The sequence below is a fragment of the Daphnia pulicaria genome, chromosome 10, assembly GCF_021234035.1.
Source record: "Daphnia pulicaria isolate SC F1-1A chromosome 10, SC_F0-13Bv2, whole genome shotgun sequence".
Classification (NCBI taxonomy): Eukaryota; Metazoa; Arthropoda; class Branchiopoda; order Diplostraca; family Daphniidae; genus Daphnia; species Daphnia pulicaria.
Window position 1 is genome coordinate 2863589 of NC_060922.1, and position 17059 is coordinate 2880647.

Genomic DNA, 17059 nt, shown 5'->3' on the forward strand with positions numbered 1-17059 from the left:
AACTGGCAAAACTGTCGGTCGAGGCGCTGCGGGAGCTGCCGCCGCCGCCACACATACACACACTGACACACACATACACGGTCGGTTATACTGTACGCTACAATGACTATCTACACGCCAGAAAAGATCCCCGCCCCGCCGAGTCCCCTCCACTCGTATTTTTCTCCTCTCTCCTCTCTGTTTTGGCATTCAGTCTTGCGCTGGTTGTCGACAACGTCGGGTGCGTGTTTTAACTCTTGTGGCGCTGCCCCCCCTCCATCCACACTTTTATTTTACGATTTCTCTGTCTCTCCACTTGCGAGTCGGATCTCACTTCTTTCTTTGTATACAACGACATTTGTCTTGGGGAAATTGACGTGCGTTCTCAATTCTGCCTTTTGTCTTGATTGAACGATAGAGACAAAGAGAGACAAAGAAGGAAAGTACAACTAAAAAACTAAACAATATCGTGACCATTAAAAGTTGGGAGCCATTTTCAGACATCCAGTGGAAATTCCATATTTGCATGTTGTGACCGTGAGAAGAGGAAGTTTGGCTTGTTCTGTTCGGAGAGTCGAGTCTGCCATCAAATATATACACATAAGAAGGTAAATCTTCCCTTACAGACAGTGTCGTCCAATCGTATAGGGCCGTTAACGGGTCAACGCCAGCTGCTGTTTTTGAGCTGTCGTCCAGACATGTGAGCGAATAAAAAGTTGGGAGAGTCTCACTAAGAGTCCCTCAGTATTGCCACTCGTTTTTTTTTCTTTATCAAAAAATGATTGTTGTTGTTGTTGTTGTGGTTTTTGATGATGATGGTAGTCACCGTGAGCCCCGTGTGCCTAATCAGCGATCTAGCCCATCATCGCCAGGCTGCGTGCTAAGCGAGCGGCAACAGCAGAGCGCGGGACTAGTGAGAAATGAATGAACGTTGTATAGACCCTCACAGACGTCAAGCTGAGTTGAGTGCAACACCTGCCAAAATGGTCATTTCTCCAAACACCGGGGGTGTCCTGCTTGCGTAATAGCCTGCGCTTTAAGAACAAAAGGCAAACGAAAGATAGGGAATGTCTAAGTATTGGTTGCTGTTGGAAAGGAATAAATAAAGAATAGCAAGCGATAAATCTGGCGATGATAGTACCACCAGTGACCAGCTGTTTAGCTATTTGAGCGCCGCTAGCTTTCACCAACAGCGGATGCTTTTGGTTTATTCATTGGGATAGCCTGTGGTAAATCGCTGTTGTCATTTTCAGCCCGCATCCTGAAATTCTGATATCGGCTGATGCTTTCAACCCGTAAATGATTGGCTGTTGGTGGTATCTCTGATTGTGCGGGGCTTTCTTTTTCCAACTTGCTAGGCTTCTTCTTCTTTTGGCTAAAATTGAATTAAAATTGCCCGCGTATCGGCAGTGCCTAGCTGATTATTTATCGCTCACCATTTTCTTTTTCCGTTTCTACTTTCTCTCGCAGGAAGCCTCGCAGCTTGTGTTTTTGCTTATTGTGCCAATTGTTTGTCGTCGGTTGCGGTAAGTCTCTTGTCCTTTAACCTTTTCGAAATAATTCAATGTCAGCTGATTGCTCAGCTTTTGACGAATTCTCAAGTTAGAACTCGACAGTTGATGTGCTAGAAGGAGTTTCTCCTTTTTTCCTTTGCACACACAAACAACGATGAGATCGTGAGTGAATTTAAAGGGGTGGGAGGGGAAAATAAACGGCGGTACCGAATGCGCTGTGTGGGTGTCAAATCATGTCCTTCAAATGGAGACTTGGCCGTAAAAGACGAATGTGAAAATCCTTTTTCCGTTTCGTTTTTTTATATGTTTGGCCAGACTTTTCCGTTCGTGATGGTCGGCCTGTCTCTGGCAATCAACCGGATGGCCGATTATGTCTAGCCACTCTTATTCCACCTTTTTTTCCTCCCTCCTCACATTCACAACCTGTCGGACTGATGGACAGCTGAAGGCTCCTCTACTCAAATAATAATAATAATAATAAAAAAAGGAAAAACAGCTTCACGATCTCACAATCTTGTTTCTCTTTTTCTTCTTCTCAACATTCACAAGTTGATACACGTGCAAAAGAGCTTGATTGGAAATCGTATCTCGCCGAAATTCTTAAATTCAATTCCGTTTGTTGAACGACGACCCGCCCTTGAAATTATTGTTTGACAGCGCCCCGACTGATGCTAAACGTTAACTTAATATACTCCGTAATGGCTTATCGTGCTTTTTGTCGCTTCTTTTGTTGTCAACTGCGGCTCGAGTTGATTTTTCATTTATGGAGCCGTTCTTTCGAGCGTAACGAACTCGATTGGCTTGTAAATAAAAAGAAAGAAATTCCGGTTTTTCTTAGCCAATTCCCTTCCATCAACAAATCCGTCCTTTTTTTATTTTATATGGTATAGCAGCAGAGAAACGTTGCCTTCAATCCGAATTACTCCCGATGATTCACGCGGCCGCAGTAAATAGAAGAAACTTTAAAAAAAAGAAAGAAACCCGATTGTTTTTTCTTTTTTTAATTCCATTTCTTCATTCGGCTCCTGTTTGTTTGTTCCGTCAGGATTTAAAAAAATATATATATTATATGAAACCCGGCGCAACCGGGATGGATTGTTGTTGGGGATTTTGAGACTTTGGTTGGGGTTCGTGTCTCATTCGTTTGGCGCCGGTCCGCTGCCGCGGATATATCTGAAGCTTTTCGAGCGTGAGACGTATAGAGTACAAGGCTATCTAGGGCTCTAATAGTAATCGGCTTCCTTCATTTTCTTTTTCTTTCTTTTTCCGTCTTCAACGTACTACAAAGATTGCGTTATTCTGATTGCGCGTTTTGTTTTGCGGGGCAAATGGAAAACGATAGAGAGAGAGAGAGAGAGAGAGAGAGAGAGAGAGAGACGACTGGTTGACTGACGGACTAACTGAGAAGTCGGCGTGCGTGACCGACCGTACGTGTGACAGGGCCAGCATGACAGCTACTATACCCCGGCTGAATGTTGTGGTGCCTCTTTTGGGACCCGTGGGGGTCTGTTGCACGCACGCCTTACAACTCCGTTACACGCCGACTCTATATGTGTTGTGTTGTGTGTGTCTGTCTTGTTTTTAATTCCATCCCATTTGATCGCCTTTTTCGTTCCAACTCTACACACACACACACACACCATATTTCTTATTTTCCAAATGCGCAATGCGGAATTTCTCGGTTGTAATTTCATTTTTGCCGTCTGTGTGTTATTTATTTTGTTTCGGCTCGGATATTATTTGTTTGTTAAGGAAATTCTTTGGAAACACGCAATTTTATCTCTCCCTGTCCACCTCTGTAATTACCAGAAAGGGCCCCCAAGGTTTTCTTCTCTCTTTTGGTCATTGGTAAAAAAAAAAAAACGAAGCCTCTAAGGATGTGTCCGACCATCCGTCTCTCCCACTTGTCTCATCCATCCGCTTGACGTCCTTGCCCACTTTGACAAGACGAGAAGGCAAAAACAATCCACAAGGATCCTATAAAGACCTCTTAAACCCACTCATTAGCCCCAGCAATTACGTGTTTCAGCTTTTGTATGTTTTTCGATTCGTTTGGCCTCCCGTCGCGTCACTCACTCACTCACTACAGCGGTGAATTGCTCCTTCTCCTCGGGTAACACGGTGTACGTGTATGTACATCAGCTCTTTTCTTGTTGTGCGCCTTTTTGTCGATGGAGGAGAGAGAGGAGAGAGGGACGTATCGGATATTTGAATCAACGCGCATCCGTCGAGATACTCGGACTGACCAATGACAGAATGTCCGTTTCTCGTTGCTGGATGCGTTGTTCTTCTTCCATCTTGCCAAGGCATCCTTTTTTTTTACAAAAAGAGAGGTATCGGTCGGTCGACGAACGATGATGTGATGACGCCATTCTCGCCGTTACCGGATGCTGCTGGCAGTTTTCGAAACAATCGTCATGATTTTGAGTGGCGTATCATCAGCCAAGTTATAAGGAAGATGAAACGGAATCGAAATGCATTCCCATCCGATCCGTGACGGCGATTTGAGAGAGTGAGAGTGACGCTGCACAGCGGAATCGTTTGTTTCTCTAGTTGGTTTTTCTCACGCCACCTCTCCATGTTGGTTTATCCCTGTCGTGCAACGAGAAGAATGAATTAAAAATTATTCGTGTTGCCCATTTTTCCCTCTTTTTTTTTCCTTTTCCTGTCTAAACTCTTATGTCTTTGGCTGGTTGCTTTTCAACAAGGTTTCAAATTTGTCCTCACGTCATTTTGGTTTTTGGGAAAACAAAAACACAACAGCGTGAATGGCGCTGCTGCTAGGGCCAGCTAGACAGCCCAAACATGTTTTGTTAACTCGTCTCTTTATATGTCGCAGTTCCTGGTAGCCTGACAAGGTAGCATTCCTGCAGCAGAAGATTAGTGTGTTTTTGTTTTCCAACAGTTAGATCCCCCCATCGTAACTTTGGATAATGAGTTTAGTGAAAACTAAATAACATTTAGAGCAGTTAAAGGGACACATTTGCGTCTTCCTCAGCTGCGTCATGTCCGCCAAAAACCGTTTTTAAACTTTCGATTGGAGGACGAAGCTATTTTTAAAAATGGAAGGCATTTCTATCTTAATAGATTCCGAGGACGAGGAAAGTTCTAATCCAACGGCATCAGCCGCGCCCTTGCTCCTTATTTTTAGGTTCAGTGGGCACGGCAGTTTAAAAGAAACGTTGGCCATCGAATGTTTGCAGTGCATTATCGATAACATGGTCGTCTGTACTACACACACAGACCGGAAGATTCGAAGCCATTAAGGGCCCAGTTGACAATGATAAAAGTCCATTTCGGATGGAGGCCATACGACCTGTAATGTTATTGTCGTGAACTTGTATAATATAACGATGCGAGCAAATAGCCCCGGGTCATGAAAACGGATCTGGCCATTATTAACAACAAGAGTCGTATACTATATATAGAGGAAGACCAATCATCATAGTAGAAGAAGAAGAAGGAGAGTGCGCGTGCTTGGTGCCATCATTTTCGAAATTCTCCCCCCTCGTTTTTATTCGTCTTCCATTTTATTTCTATTTTCCAACGCCGTGATGAACGGTTTCGGTTCGACCTAATTACGGAGGCGTAACAACGCCAGTCTCCTATAGAGAGAGACTGGCCGACAGTCATATTTGACAGACATGCCATATCCAGCAGACGATGTTTTATTTTTGTTATTTAACCCACCTCCTGAATTTTAGCATTTCTCTCTCTCGGCGGTTGCACCAGAGCACGGCCGACCGGTCGTCACCGTCTTGATGACGCCACAAGTCTGTCGAAGCCGTGTGCCCTCGAGGTGCGTGTGCTCAAATTACCCTAATCCCCCCTCTATACACACAAGTGCACAATTGAAAAGAATTCTATGGAGGCACGTCGCGCTTAATTCTTTTCTATATCTGGTTTCGCACGAAGAATCCATCAGCCAAGCCTTCACTTTGCAGCAGAGTTGGTCTTTTGTGCTCCTTCTCTCACAGTAATTCCTCACGACTCTATACACGGCAGCAGCAGTCGACGCTGCTGCTTCTTCTCCGCCGTGCAGCCTGTAATTGAAGGGGGGCTCTAATCATACGGCTGGCGTTAGCTTTGATGCCCGTGTGTATACTTGTGTGATATGTGGCCGTGTGTACATTTATACACGTATTGTATAGCCTTAGTCTCTTTTTTGGAGGGGGAAATTTAGAAGGAAAATGCGAGGCCTCAGACTTTTACGCCCCGTTTTCCCTTTTTATTTTTTTCTCGAAATGATCGGTTTGTGTGTGTTTGTTGCCTTCTTCTTATATATATGTAGACTGTCCGTCCTTCGTTCATTTGATGATGGCCATTTTGCGGCTTTACTCGATGCGACTTTTCTTCCGGGAGTTTCTTAGCTGGAAAGGCCCGACTTCTTGGTGTGGGCGGTTTATTTTGAGCCTTGTTGGGAGATTTTACAAGACGGGATCTCTTTTTATTTTATTTTCCTTTAGTTATAAGAACAGGATGGGTGGATGGGATTAAGAACACGCTTCAAAAATCCCTTATTACCGACATTAGGTATTGTGGGACTCTCTATGCGAACCCCACCGAGTTGTGTACGCGGTCATTAGACGTGCGGTGCGTTTGTGCGATTGAAAATTACAACTCTAAGAATCAATATCTATTTCTTTTTTAACACGGGATTATTTTCTTATCCGGAAATTTTTTCTTTTCCCTCCCGTTGTGGGGAAGGGGGGGGGTGGGTTAATTTCGTGCCAAATTGAACACGACGGCGTTGGCGTTGGCGTTTAAAGCGGTGCCGTTCGCGTGCTGTAGGCGATTGATGCGGACCGACTGTTTATTGAAATAGGCGATCGTCGTTGCCGCGGTCTAAGCCCCACTTGACTTTGGCGTCACACTGTCTTTTTTCTTGAAGGGATCAAAGAAATCGAATCAATTTAAAACGACTTGCCTTTTATCCTCTTGAGCCAAACTCTTTTGGACGCCCGCGACCTTTTCCGGCCGAATTCTTTCATTTCGATTGAAAATATTCGGCGAGAGCTTTTTTTCAAGTACAACTGCATTCGCTTTTTTTGTCGCTACTTGCGATTGGAATCTCCACGATAAGAAGAAAAAGGGACACATTCTGGCCGGTCGCATAGGCCCTCGGTTGAATATTGTTAAGTTGAGTGCTGCGGAGATGGGAGAATTTGAAATGGTTCTTCGTGGCAGCAGAAGTCTATCGATTTTCGTCAGCATATTGCGTTTTCGATCTCTCTGATCCGATAGAAAGGTCCCCATCTGTTCAAGAAAGATCTACCAATAATCCCAGCACGTGTATTTCGCCGTTGTTTACATGACTCGCTGTGCTCATTTAATGCCAAACAAAAAGACAAAAAATGCCACCAGCTGATGATGCAAAGCAATATCGCCAATCCAGAAAATGGCGATGCGCAAATTTCAAGTGAAATGGCTTTTTTTTTTAATCTTTATGGCCGAGTGCGATGTATTACGTTGCAGGAAACACAGTTTTATTCACTCCATTTGACAAGCCGATCTGTTCATGTAGTTCTCGGCGACTTATTATCCTTCCCTCTCTTTGTGATTGTGTCCTTATCTTTTCAATGTACTGGTCTTTTGTCAATGATCAAATAGACAGTGGACACACACACGACGCCGAAAGAGGCGTCAACTGTCTCTGGCCAGTGACCACTCGGATTCAGACCGACAATGACACACGACCGACATGTCACCGACTCTTTTGTTTTTGGGGCTGCCATACCAAACAAAAAATACGTTTCAAACGAATGTGTTTCAGGTTCGAACCCCATTCACATTATGCCAAACCGATTGGCCGGACATGGGTGTCTGCGATGCCCATCTCTGGGTGTGTAAGTTCGTCTAGTTCGTATGACGATAGTAACAAACTCTTGAAGGGGGGGGGGGGTTACGTCATTCGGCTCACCGTTGCTCGGTTACATAGAGTGTCGTGCCCAGTAAGTTTCTCGTTACGGAAGGATGGCTTGAACCCCATTTGGATCATTACGATACTTGTTTGTTTCGGCTCGAAATTCGCTGTATAGAGCTGCTGCTCCCTCCGTCTCTTCTTCGCCATGCCAACGGGGTTTTCATTCCACGGCTTCGACCAGCTGGTAAGACAACTTCGTTCATCCGCGACAGTCAATCACCTCCTTGTGAAATGCGCTGCGAGTTTACATCTCCTCATGCATCATTAGCGAATTCAGCTCCTCATTAGCCAATGAGCGCCCCATCTTCTCCGACTTTGATCGTTTCCGATCGAATCGCTTCTGGGACTTTGCAATTGGCTCAATCCTGTCGTCAACTTTGGTTCGCGTTGTTGCCTAATATTATTGCGTTTATCTCTAAATAAGGGACGTTTATAACTCTGGCTGGAAATCTGCTCCAAAGTGACATGGAACATATCCGTTATAGATGAGCTTAACCGTCCGTGTACAATGATGAAGATGGCTGGGGGGCGACATGTTTTATTTTGCCTAGATGGACCGCCAGCGTCAAATAGTAACAACCAAATATACAGGCAACAGTCACGGCGGGGATTTCGGTTTATCACCTGAATCCACATATAGAGGGAGAAAGGACCCGGCGCGGATTTATAGGCTGAAGCGTGAAGTAGACCCATAAAAACCGCAGCTTTGGCAGGCAGGCAGGCTCTACCGTCGCAGCCAAAAAACGGATGGATTTTGATGGGCCGTCGGTGGCGGTAGTTGACGCATCAAATGAAACAGATGCACATCCTGTCGACACTCTTTGGCTCCGCCGTATTACGTGCCACTTTTTTAAACTTTTTAAAAAAGTCTAGAAACAAATCGAAAACTGGTGGGAAACGGCTAGACGGGGAGCATTGACGCATCGGGCACACACACACACATCCACTCTGGCCGGATATTCAAATGAGACGTTGGCCAATGGCGTGAAATTCTCCGTAAAGAGGGGAAAAAAAAAAAAAAAACGAAAGAGTTAGACGCAATGATTCCACGACCAAATAGTGTGTGGATGACCTTAGCCTTTGCTTCGAGATCGAGGTAGATGGATGAGATGGCGACTTTTCGGGACTCGTGTGGCTTTTGTTTTTCTTTTTGATTCCCCCCCCCCCCTCTCCTCAAATTTTGAATTCTTCGCCTCTTGTTTTATTCGTTCGTTACACTCGTTTTATGGCTCTATGATTTCGTTTTCTATCCGAAATAGCATTACCCATATTTTTAAGAGAATAAAATAGGGCCAGCTGCTGGCAGAGTGATTGAGACGCCAACGAACTCGCGACGGCCTGCTGCTGGGTCGCCCACCCGCGCTTCTTATTCCCCCCATCCTATGTGTATATTCTCTGGAGCAATGTTGCGGTTCTTATTTTTGCTTGCGTTTTTATATATGCTCCTTCCGTCAGATGAGATGATGGATTCGTTTCTATCAGCCCGAGATATATGTATAGAGAACACAGCCAGGCAACTTTTGTTTCGACTTGTGACTTTCGCTTGTTGTTATTATCATTATATATACCACCGCACTTGACGATCGATTCTTTCCGAGTGCATTCTGGGTGTCTTGTGTTGTACCGGTACGGCGTGAATGAGAGCGCCGAGTCATCAGATTGTCACCACAACAACATTGGTCGTGAGAGATATGGTCGTTGCATCTATTCTAAGGGTAATACAACATTCGATTCTAATATTCCTATACACAGCGCACCGCATTGGTGATGTATCGTTTGGCTGGTTGACATGTTCGTATTTAACTGAGCTCAGCTTGGCCAAAATAAAAAAGAAAAATTGCGGTAATATTGATTTGTCTGGTATAGAAAACAACCGCCGGAACGCGAGCCAGCCGTTGGGCACGGACTTGTCTTGGGTTTGTATTGGTGGTCCTTTTTGTATTGGCCCCGATCGACCAAAAAGTAAAACAAGTCGATACGACTATATATTCCAGATCGGAATTGGCAAGTCTTTTTAGTAGTTATTTCCCCCCCCCCCTTGCACTGGAAATTGAATAAGCAATACTACACATATTACGAGTTTTGTACTTGACTGGCGAAAGAGTGGGGATGTCGAAGCGTTACGATTCGATTCCATCATTCGGCATCAATATCACACAAGGACGGTTATTGTGTGTATTGGATAAAGTATGTTTATTTTTATTTTATTTTTTATTTTTCCGCCCGACAGAAGATTAAAGTCATGTCAAATCTCGCAACAAGAACTCTAGACACTTCAAAGAAACGTAGCTAGGCATCATCGATCCCTACACGAAAAAAAAAAAAAATTATATTTTTTTTTTTTATTTTCGTTTGCTTACGTCATCGGTGCCTCTATGTATGTACTTTCCATTGATCCCATTGACGTTGGCATCTTCAAACGAAAATTCGCTTCTTTACGCTTCGTCTGCGACCTCGGACAGTGTTAATCACGCGGGAAAGGTCCACTAGGTTTCTTTTTTGAATATTGTTTATCTTCGTACTTGTCGATTAGTTTCGTCCATTTATAAACGCACAACATTTGCATTCACGACGCTTTTCCATAAGGGCCAGACTGTTGATGATCTTCGATAATGATTTCGGCTTGTTAAATATAAACGGCCAAAAGCGGTTGGAGTTGGGAGGCGGACGGGTTTTTCATAAATCCCGAACGTCTGGTCGCCGTGGGCTGGGCAGCACGAAATATCGATCGGGCGTTTCCGGTTTGTAACGGCGTGATGCGTATGTGTACTCGCTTACAAGGAAAAGACATGGGCATCCAGGATGGCCAGCACACCACCAGCATCTTCGTCGTAATCGTTAATAAAGTTTCTAATCCCGAGATAAAGAGCTTTGGGCCCGGCAGTGTGATGTACGCTGCCCATCGATCTAATTAGAATGCGGACGTTGAGAGCGTCCGAGACAGTTATAATACACACCTGCGTCTAAGCCAGCTCAGTTAATGAAATGAAGCATTGGGTAGTTTGATTACGCTCGGTATAAAGTGATTAGAGCATTAGGTAACTTAATCGTTTTGCAGTTATATACACGTCCACGATCTAGGTAGAATCCTCCCATAAAGTAGAATCAGTTTCACAAACTCTGAGGAATTGGACCATATTGAATTCGCGTATCCTTATATTATATCCCACCTTTTGTTACGTAATAAATCTCTTTGAGTTTCCGGCTTCAAAGCGATGTTATTCGATTCATTCGCCGTTATACTTTCACGTAAATTTACGACATGTTTGTATGTACCAAGTCGTTGAGAAACAAATAGCCGAACAAATCAAAAGATCAATAACATTGAAATGGACTTTTTCAATTGTTTCTCTTTTGTTTCGAGTGTGTCTGTGTGAAATCGTATATCGCATTGCTGACCAATCCATCTGATCTTAGAAATACTCACCTTATCTCCTTGCTCATCCCTTTTCATCTGTCGGATTCAGTGTCAACTTCTTTGACGAGTCAAACGGTCAGCGCCGGATGAGTGGGAGGATCGATGTGTTGATGGTGTCGCGTGATCGATTCCTCTTTGTGTTGTTTGGACATCCTCGTTCAAGTTTTCGATTTCGCGCTCAGATTTATCAAAGGCATTCTGAAAGTGTGACGGACCCAAACTTCAATTGAGTTTTACGCTTGTCACCAGTTCCATCATCAGCGTTGGTTTTCGAAACTGAGCGCCCCACAGCGCGCGGACTTTTGAACGTTTTGACTATGCAGTCGAGACGTTATTCTTCAATGGCCGGATAAATGTTTTATGTAATAGGCATTTTGCTGGTTGAATGAATAAAAAAACAAAACAACAACTAAACAACGGCTGTAAAATCCAGACTTGATTCTCTGGGCATTTGTTACAGCTCTCCGTATGAGCTTTTAATAGGGCGAGTTGATTTTTATCAGTTTGAGTAACTTAACTCTTCTGTACAGCGTTGCACCGCCACAAAGTTCCGCTATATACTTTGCGGGTGAACTTTAGCGCCTAATCGTGGAAACGCCATGACTTTTATACAAAAAAAAAAAAAAAATGTTTTTAGTTTGCAGCACTGCTGGGAATTGCTAGTCAAACAATATTCCACAGTAGCAGCACACGGTAAAGTTACAATTGCCTGTAGTACTTTATTCCGCGAAATATTTTCTTTGAGCATACACATATTCAGAACAAGAATTATAGCATGCGCGCACACACACACAGAATCACTATTGTGTGTAGTATGTATGTATGTGTAGACTGATATACACACACCGTATGCTGGACACAATCAGAGTATCACTCTGGGCGCCTTAAAGTTTGCACTAAGTATAGCTGAATTAGTAATCCCAGCAGTAGAAAAAGCGTCGGAGTAGAAAGTATAACGTGCTACGCACCATTGTGAAATTTTTCAAAATTCGAAATCATCAAAATATAAGTGCATTTTTTGTTTTGTTTTGTTGTTATTATAAAGGGCTCAGTCCCCCCCGCTGGGCGTCTCCCCTTGAAATCTAAAAAATAAAAAAGGAAGTTGTTATATAATTAGTTCTCTCTCTCTACCTTGATTTACGACGAGTGCGTGCATAATTGCATATTCGCTGAACAACTGGAGGGTGGATAAGCGAAGATAGGGGGCTATAGTACAGATGTGCCAGACATACGTATAGGAAACAAATTTCCAGCCGCGCCAATTGGGCATGTTGTTGTTTGCTGGGGCTCTGCCGTGTAATAACATTTCAACCCGGTGGCTGGCTGGCGCAGAAATAAAAACTTCAATAAGCGACGTGAGTTAAATTTCGAATTCAGTTTGTCGCTCCCTGTTGAATTGACGAGGGGGGAGAAAGAAAGAAAGAAAATGAAAGAAACGGTGGAAATTGCTTGAAAATAAATTTGCGCAATCGTAGACTATACAAGAGGGGCGGAGTTGGAAAGAACTAAAGCGGCAACTCGGATGGAAATGATGAATGGGTGTAGTGTGGTAGTAGTAGTATTGCATTAAAAAAAAATGAAAAATTTTCCAGTCTCAGTGCTTTTATTCTTTTCGCCCCTCTATGTTTATCGTTCTTATAGCTCTTGTTGTTTTTCGTTTTTTTCAAAAAAGAAAAGAAAAGGAAGATGTCCAACATGAGATTCAACACAGTCTCCACCCACCCTTCCAAAACATGAGATATGCGTCTTGTGCACGCCATTTTCTTGTGAAGAAAAATAACGAGCATCGTTGATTTGTGTGTTATTGCTGCACTTTTTTTGTTTCACCCGTCGGGAGAAGTAGTGCACACAAGTCGTGGAGCCTGGAAATTCGCAAGTATAACTCAGCAAGTTTCGTTATTTCGGCATCGTTTGCTCTACCCGTGTTGTTCGCTCACCGTATTATACACTAAAAGAGTGTCAACCCGAAACTCTTTTGCTAGTCTCCGAAATAGGCTTTTTTTCTGTTGTTTTTCGCAGAACCGATATGAATCACTATGCTATTGATGTTTTGTTTTCTCTCTTTCGCCATGTCGACCTTTTTTTCTCTCTCTCTTATGTTTTGGAAGCTGCTGGCAATTACTGGGAATAGGCTGGGTCTTTTTTTGTTTGTTTTTTTCGTCTGCGTGTTTTATTGTGTGACCCGAAAGGCTCGTTCACGCCCCATGCATCTCCACTCTTCGGGAACCTAATGAGAGATACAACCGCAAGCTTTTTTCGGTCCGGCTGTAGCAGCGTCGTCCCATCCGTGACGACGAGCGACGCTGAAAGCGAAAAGAAGCGACCGGAAATATAAATGGTGACGGGGTCAAAGTGTCTGGACGCTGGGCGTTAAGTCTCTTGTCTACGTGAATCTCATCCCAAGATTTCAAGATGTTGGAGGATATGTAGACTCGCCAACAGGCGAGAGAACACTCTTGTTTTCCTTGGCCTCCTCCCTCCTCTCAGCATCGCAGATGAGATGAGAATCCAGCGGATGGGGAAGAGCCTTGCAGCCGAATAGGAAAACGCGCCAGACGGAGAACGGGCCAACCCTATACGAATCGAGATTTATGGCCGGCAGCCGGTTGAATTACGACCTCGATTCTCTTAGTTGTTGTTGTTTTTGTCTGTGCTGTGTGCAGGCTTTCTGCATTTGTGTAATCACCCTTTGGAAATCGGCGGGGTCTCATCCATTCTTTCGTGTGTGTGTGCGGAGGCAGCAGGCAACTGCGCACATCGGCCTCCATTTCGACATCGCTTAGATATGCGGGGCTCTCATTTTTATTTTTCGGCCTTTCTTTTAGATTTTTCGCCACATGGGGGGATTTGACAAAACAAAAATAACGGAGCGAAATGAGGTGGAAGGCAAAGAATGTTTTGAATAGTGCCGTCCATATTAATGGCTTTCCTTTTCCCCTATAATTATTACGCCTTTGCGTATCCCATACTCATTCAATTGATCATTCCGTTTCGGCTATTGTCTTCATCCGCACTTCTTTGGCAACGATTCATTTTCGTCGTTAAAACTGAAATGCCTCGAGTCGAATTCGCGCGATCATTCATTGTTGTTCATTTGCGCGAGTTGATCGTAGCGTGATTTCCAACTATCCCATTCCAAAATGAAATAACCACGCCCATTTTTCTTTGTTTTGCCATCAATTGTCGTCACCGAAAATTCTTTTCTTCGGTTCTATATTTGGACCAGCATTCATGCGAGGTTTCGCGTTCGCTGTATTCGGTGTGATCTCGATATCTTCATGACGGATGACGAAATGAAACAAACACAAACAAAACAAACAACAAACAGTCACATTCCTAATTTGGTATGACGCGCTGAATTTCCATTCCAGTCGAGCGACCGAAATGGAATTACTCTTGCCCCCCTTAGAAAACCCGCCAAAGAATCTTTTTTTTTTCTTCTTCTTCTTCACTGTAAAATGCGAATTCATCGGTCGCGGTTTTATCCCCCCCCCCCTTGAAATTTACCCCATCGTTAATCACGAAAGCTGACTTTTTAAAATTTCGCGGGAAAATGCACCGCCGCGGTCAATAGTTGGAGACGTTTTTCTACTTCTTTCAGATCTCTTTTGCAAGCTCGAATTCACCTCTAGATTTAAAATAAATCAATAACTTGTGCGCAGGCAGATGGAAAAAAAAAATAAAAATGGGGGAAAACAAGCTCAATAGGAGGGGAGAGAGAGAGCAGCGCCGTATTGACTAGATAGCCCTTGTTGTATAGCGACGATATTCATAAGTTTATAGGCTTACATACATATATACATGCATCTATAAATTCGGTAACCTAATACAAAGAAAGAAGCCGACAATAAGAGGGAAAAGCTGTTATGATAGAATGGTCTGTCATCTTTTTTCCTTATACGATGGCTTTGGGCTGTTTAGGACGAGCTATATGGGAAGAGTTGCTCGGATGTTACATTCCCGCTCGTAGCAAAGACGACGACGACCTTTTCTCATTAACAGTTCGTCTCTTGGGAAGGATTCTTATTTTCCTTTTTTTACTTTGTTAATAGAAATGACTGGTGCAATGTAATCTCGTTAATTTCGCCGCCCGCGCTGACGAAAAATAAGAAAGAAAAAATCGACTTTGAGCTCGACACACGACGAGAAAGGAAGGAAGAAAAGAAATAGAAAATCCGGGTAATAATTTCGCTGGCGTGGATTATCATCGAGTCGTTGACGCGATAAGAACAAATGATGAGCTTTGCTATAGAATCTATACGGCGAAGGACGAATGCGAGTAACTTGTCACTGAGAACGCGATTTCTTCTTTTGTTTCTCTCCTAGCTGGGCGAAATCGGATTTTATTTTTGTCTTTTTTGTTTTTTTGTCGGTCACTACAAAGTAGAAAACCTCAGCGCTCTCGGTCGATCTCGAGATACCTTGTCAATGACGTGACGAATGGCTCAGAAAATGGCTCCCACCACAAAAAATGGGTGTGCAGAATTTTCAGACCGTCTGTCTAAACAGGTAAAAACTAATGTTGCAGACATCCAGCACACAAGTCGTCCGAACAGTGACTTTTTTTTTCAGGGGGGGGAATTGCATCGGGAGTTTGTTGGCCCTGTCGTGAGATTCTCATCCGACCGTTAATGTAGTATTTTCCTCCCTTTTCTTTTCATTCTTTTCTAAATTGCAACGACATACACTTTGATTAGCCTTCGTCTTACCGAGTGTAGTATATAGTAAGGCCTCCAGAAAAAAAGAAAAAAAAAGTTCTTGTCGTCCGAGGCGAGTAATAGTGGTCTTATATATTCTTTCTTTCTTATTTCCACATGACACGACAGCACGCACGAATTCTTTTTCTTTTCTTTTTTCTTTCTTTTTCTTCAGCCTTCTCTCATCTTCTTATCTCTTTTTGCGAGCGCGCGGCGGTATAGTGTTAAGATTCCCGTCCAGTCCCCACCGGATTCAATATAGGCACCGTGCCAACGAGTCAGTCACGTGTCACGGATTCCCGGGAATAAAATAAAATACAATAAGAAAAAAAAAAGTCAACCAAAATGGAACGAAAAGAATGGAAGAATAAAAAAAATAAAGGGAGAAAGATAAATGTTTTTGTTGTTGACGTTCCTCATTTTGCATTTTCCGTCGCTATTTCGACTGCGACTCTATGCATCTGGCCGTAGTGTATTACTCACGGCCAGGAACCTATGATGAAGTTGAATAAGAAGGCGATCCTTTGAATATGTTGAAAGCCACTCTGGCCAGCACTCAAGTATATGGTAACAATAGCCGTGAAAAGAAGTTATGTGTGTGCGAGAGCTGGTGGTAGTAGTCTTGTAGCCTCGCATATGTGCATTAGCGAAATTCGACCTGCCTTGTAGGAACAGCGTGAACCGAAACTGGAGCCCTTGACCATCATCAGCGCAGAGTTGCTGCTGCGTTACACCAACTGTGCTGCCCTGACAACCAAATTTGTTTGCGCGTGAAATCATAACGCTAGAAGAAGTAGGGCAGACCGTAGAGAGCCTGCACCATACAGCGAGCAGAGACAGTAGTATAGACTGAACTGTGAGAAAAAAAAGAGAGGAAACAGAGAACAAGGAAGAGATGATTATAATCAGTCTACGAATAAATTCGTCTGTCTGTCAAGGACGACTCCCGTCTGCTCTTCAAACAAACAAACGAGTTTTGGATTTGTTATTTCAGTTTGCTGCAATGCGATGAAGAGCGTCGCTTTTATCGGGAGGTAATTTCGAAATTGGCCAACGTCATCACAGACGAAACCGTTTGCATTCGAAATTGGCTGGATTATTTTAGAACAGCATGCAGACACTGGAAACGTGTCGGCATCTTCATTTCTGACTATTTCTTTTTGCTTTTTGAATCGCGCGCTGAAAACCTCCTTATCCCATGTGCCATTTTGGTTTTAACTTTTAACGATGCGACTGTTAACGTTTGGTGTTTGCACAGCGGCAGATATCTTGCCAGGCGCACTTTCAATCACCAAGACACTTATTACTCCGTCACACAAATAGATATCTACTCTATATATATATATTTACAAAACAAACTGCGAAATCTGACAGTCTTCTTGTCTTCTATGCCAGACGAGTCTGAACAGCCGGTACGGGCCAATAAGAAACATGACTCGCAATTCTCCCGAAAATATTTTTTCCTTTCCCGACGACCAAATGTTTCCCGTGCCTCGTTGTTTGTAGCTGCAACTTATAGGCAATGGCG

At 43.5% G+C, this 17059-nt stretch overlaps 1 protein-coding gene across 2 annotated transcripts in view; it reads left to right on the forward strand.

Annotated features, from left to right (window-relative positions):
* Positions 1-209: 209 nt before the first annotated feature.
* Positions 210-17059, forward strand: part of LOC124313951 — a 35685-nt gene continuing 18835 nt past the window's right edge. For both annotated transcript variants that reach the window (XM_046778825.1, XM_046778826.1), the window contains exons 1-2: positions 210-587; positions 1450-1505. The gene's annotated coding sequence lies outside the window, so the exon portion shown is untranslated. The remainder of the gene's footprint in view (positions 588-1449; positions 1506-17059) is intronic.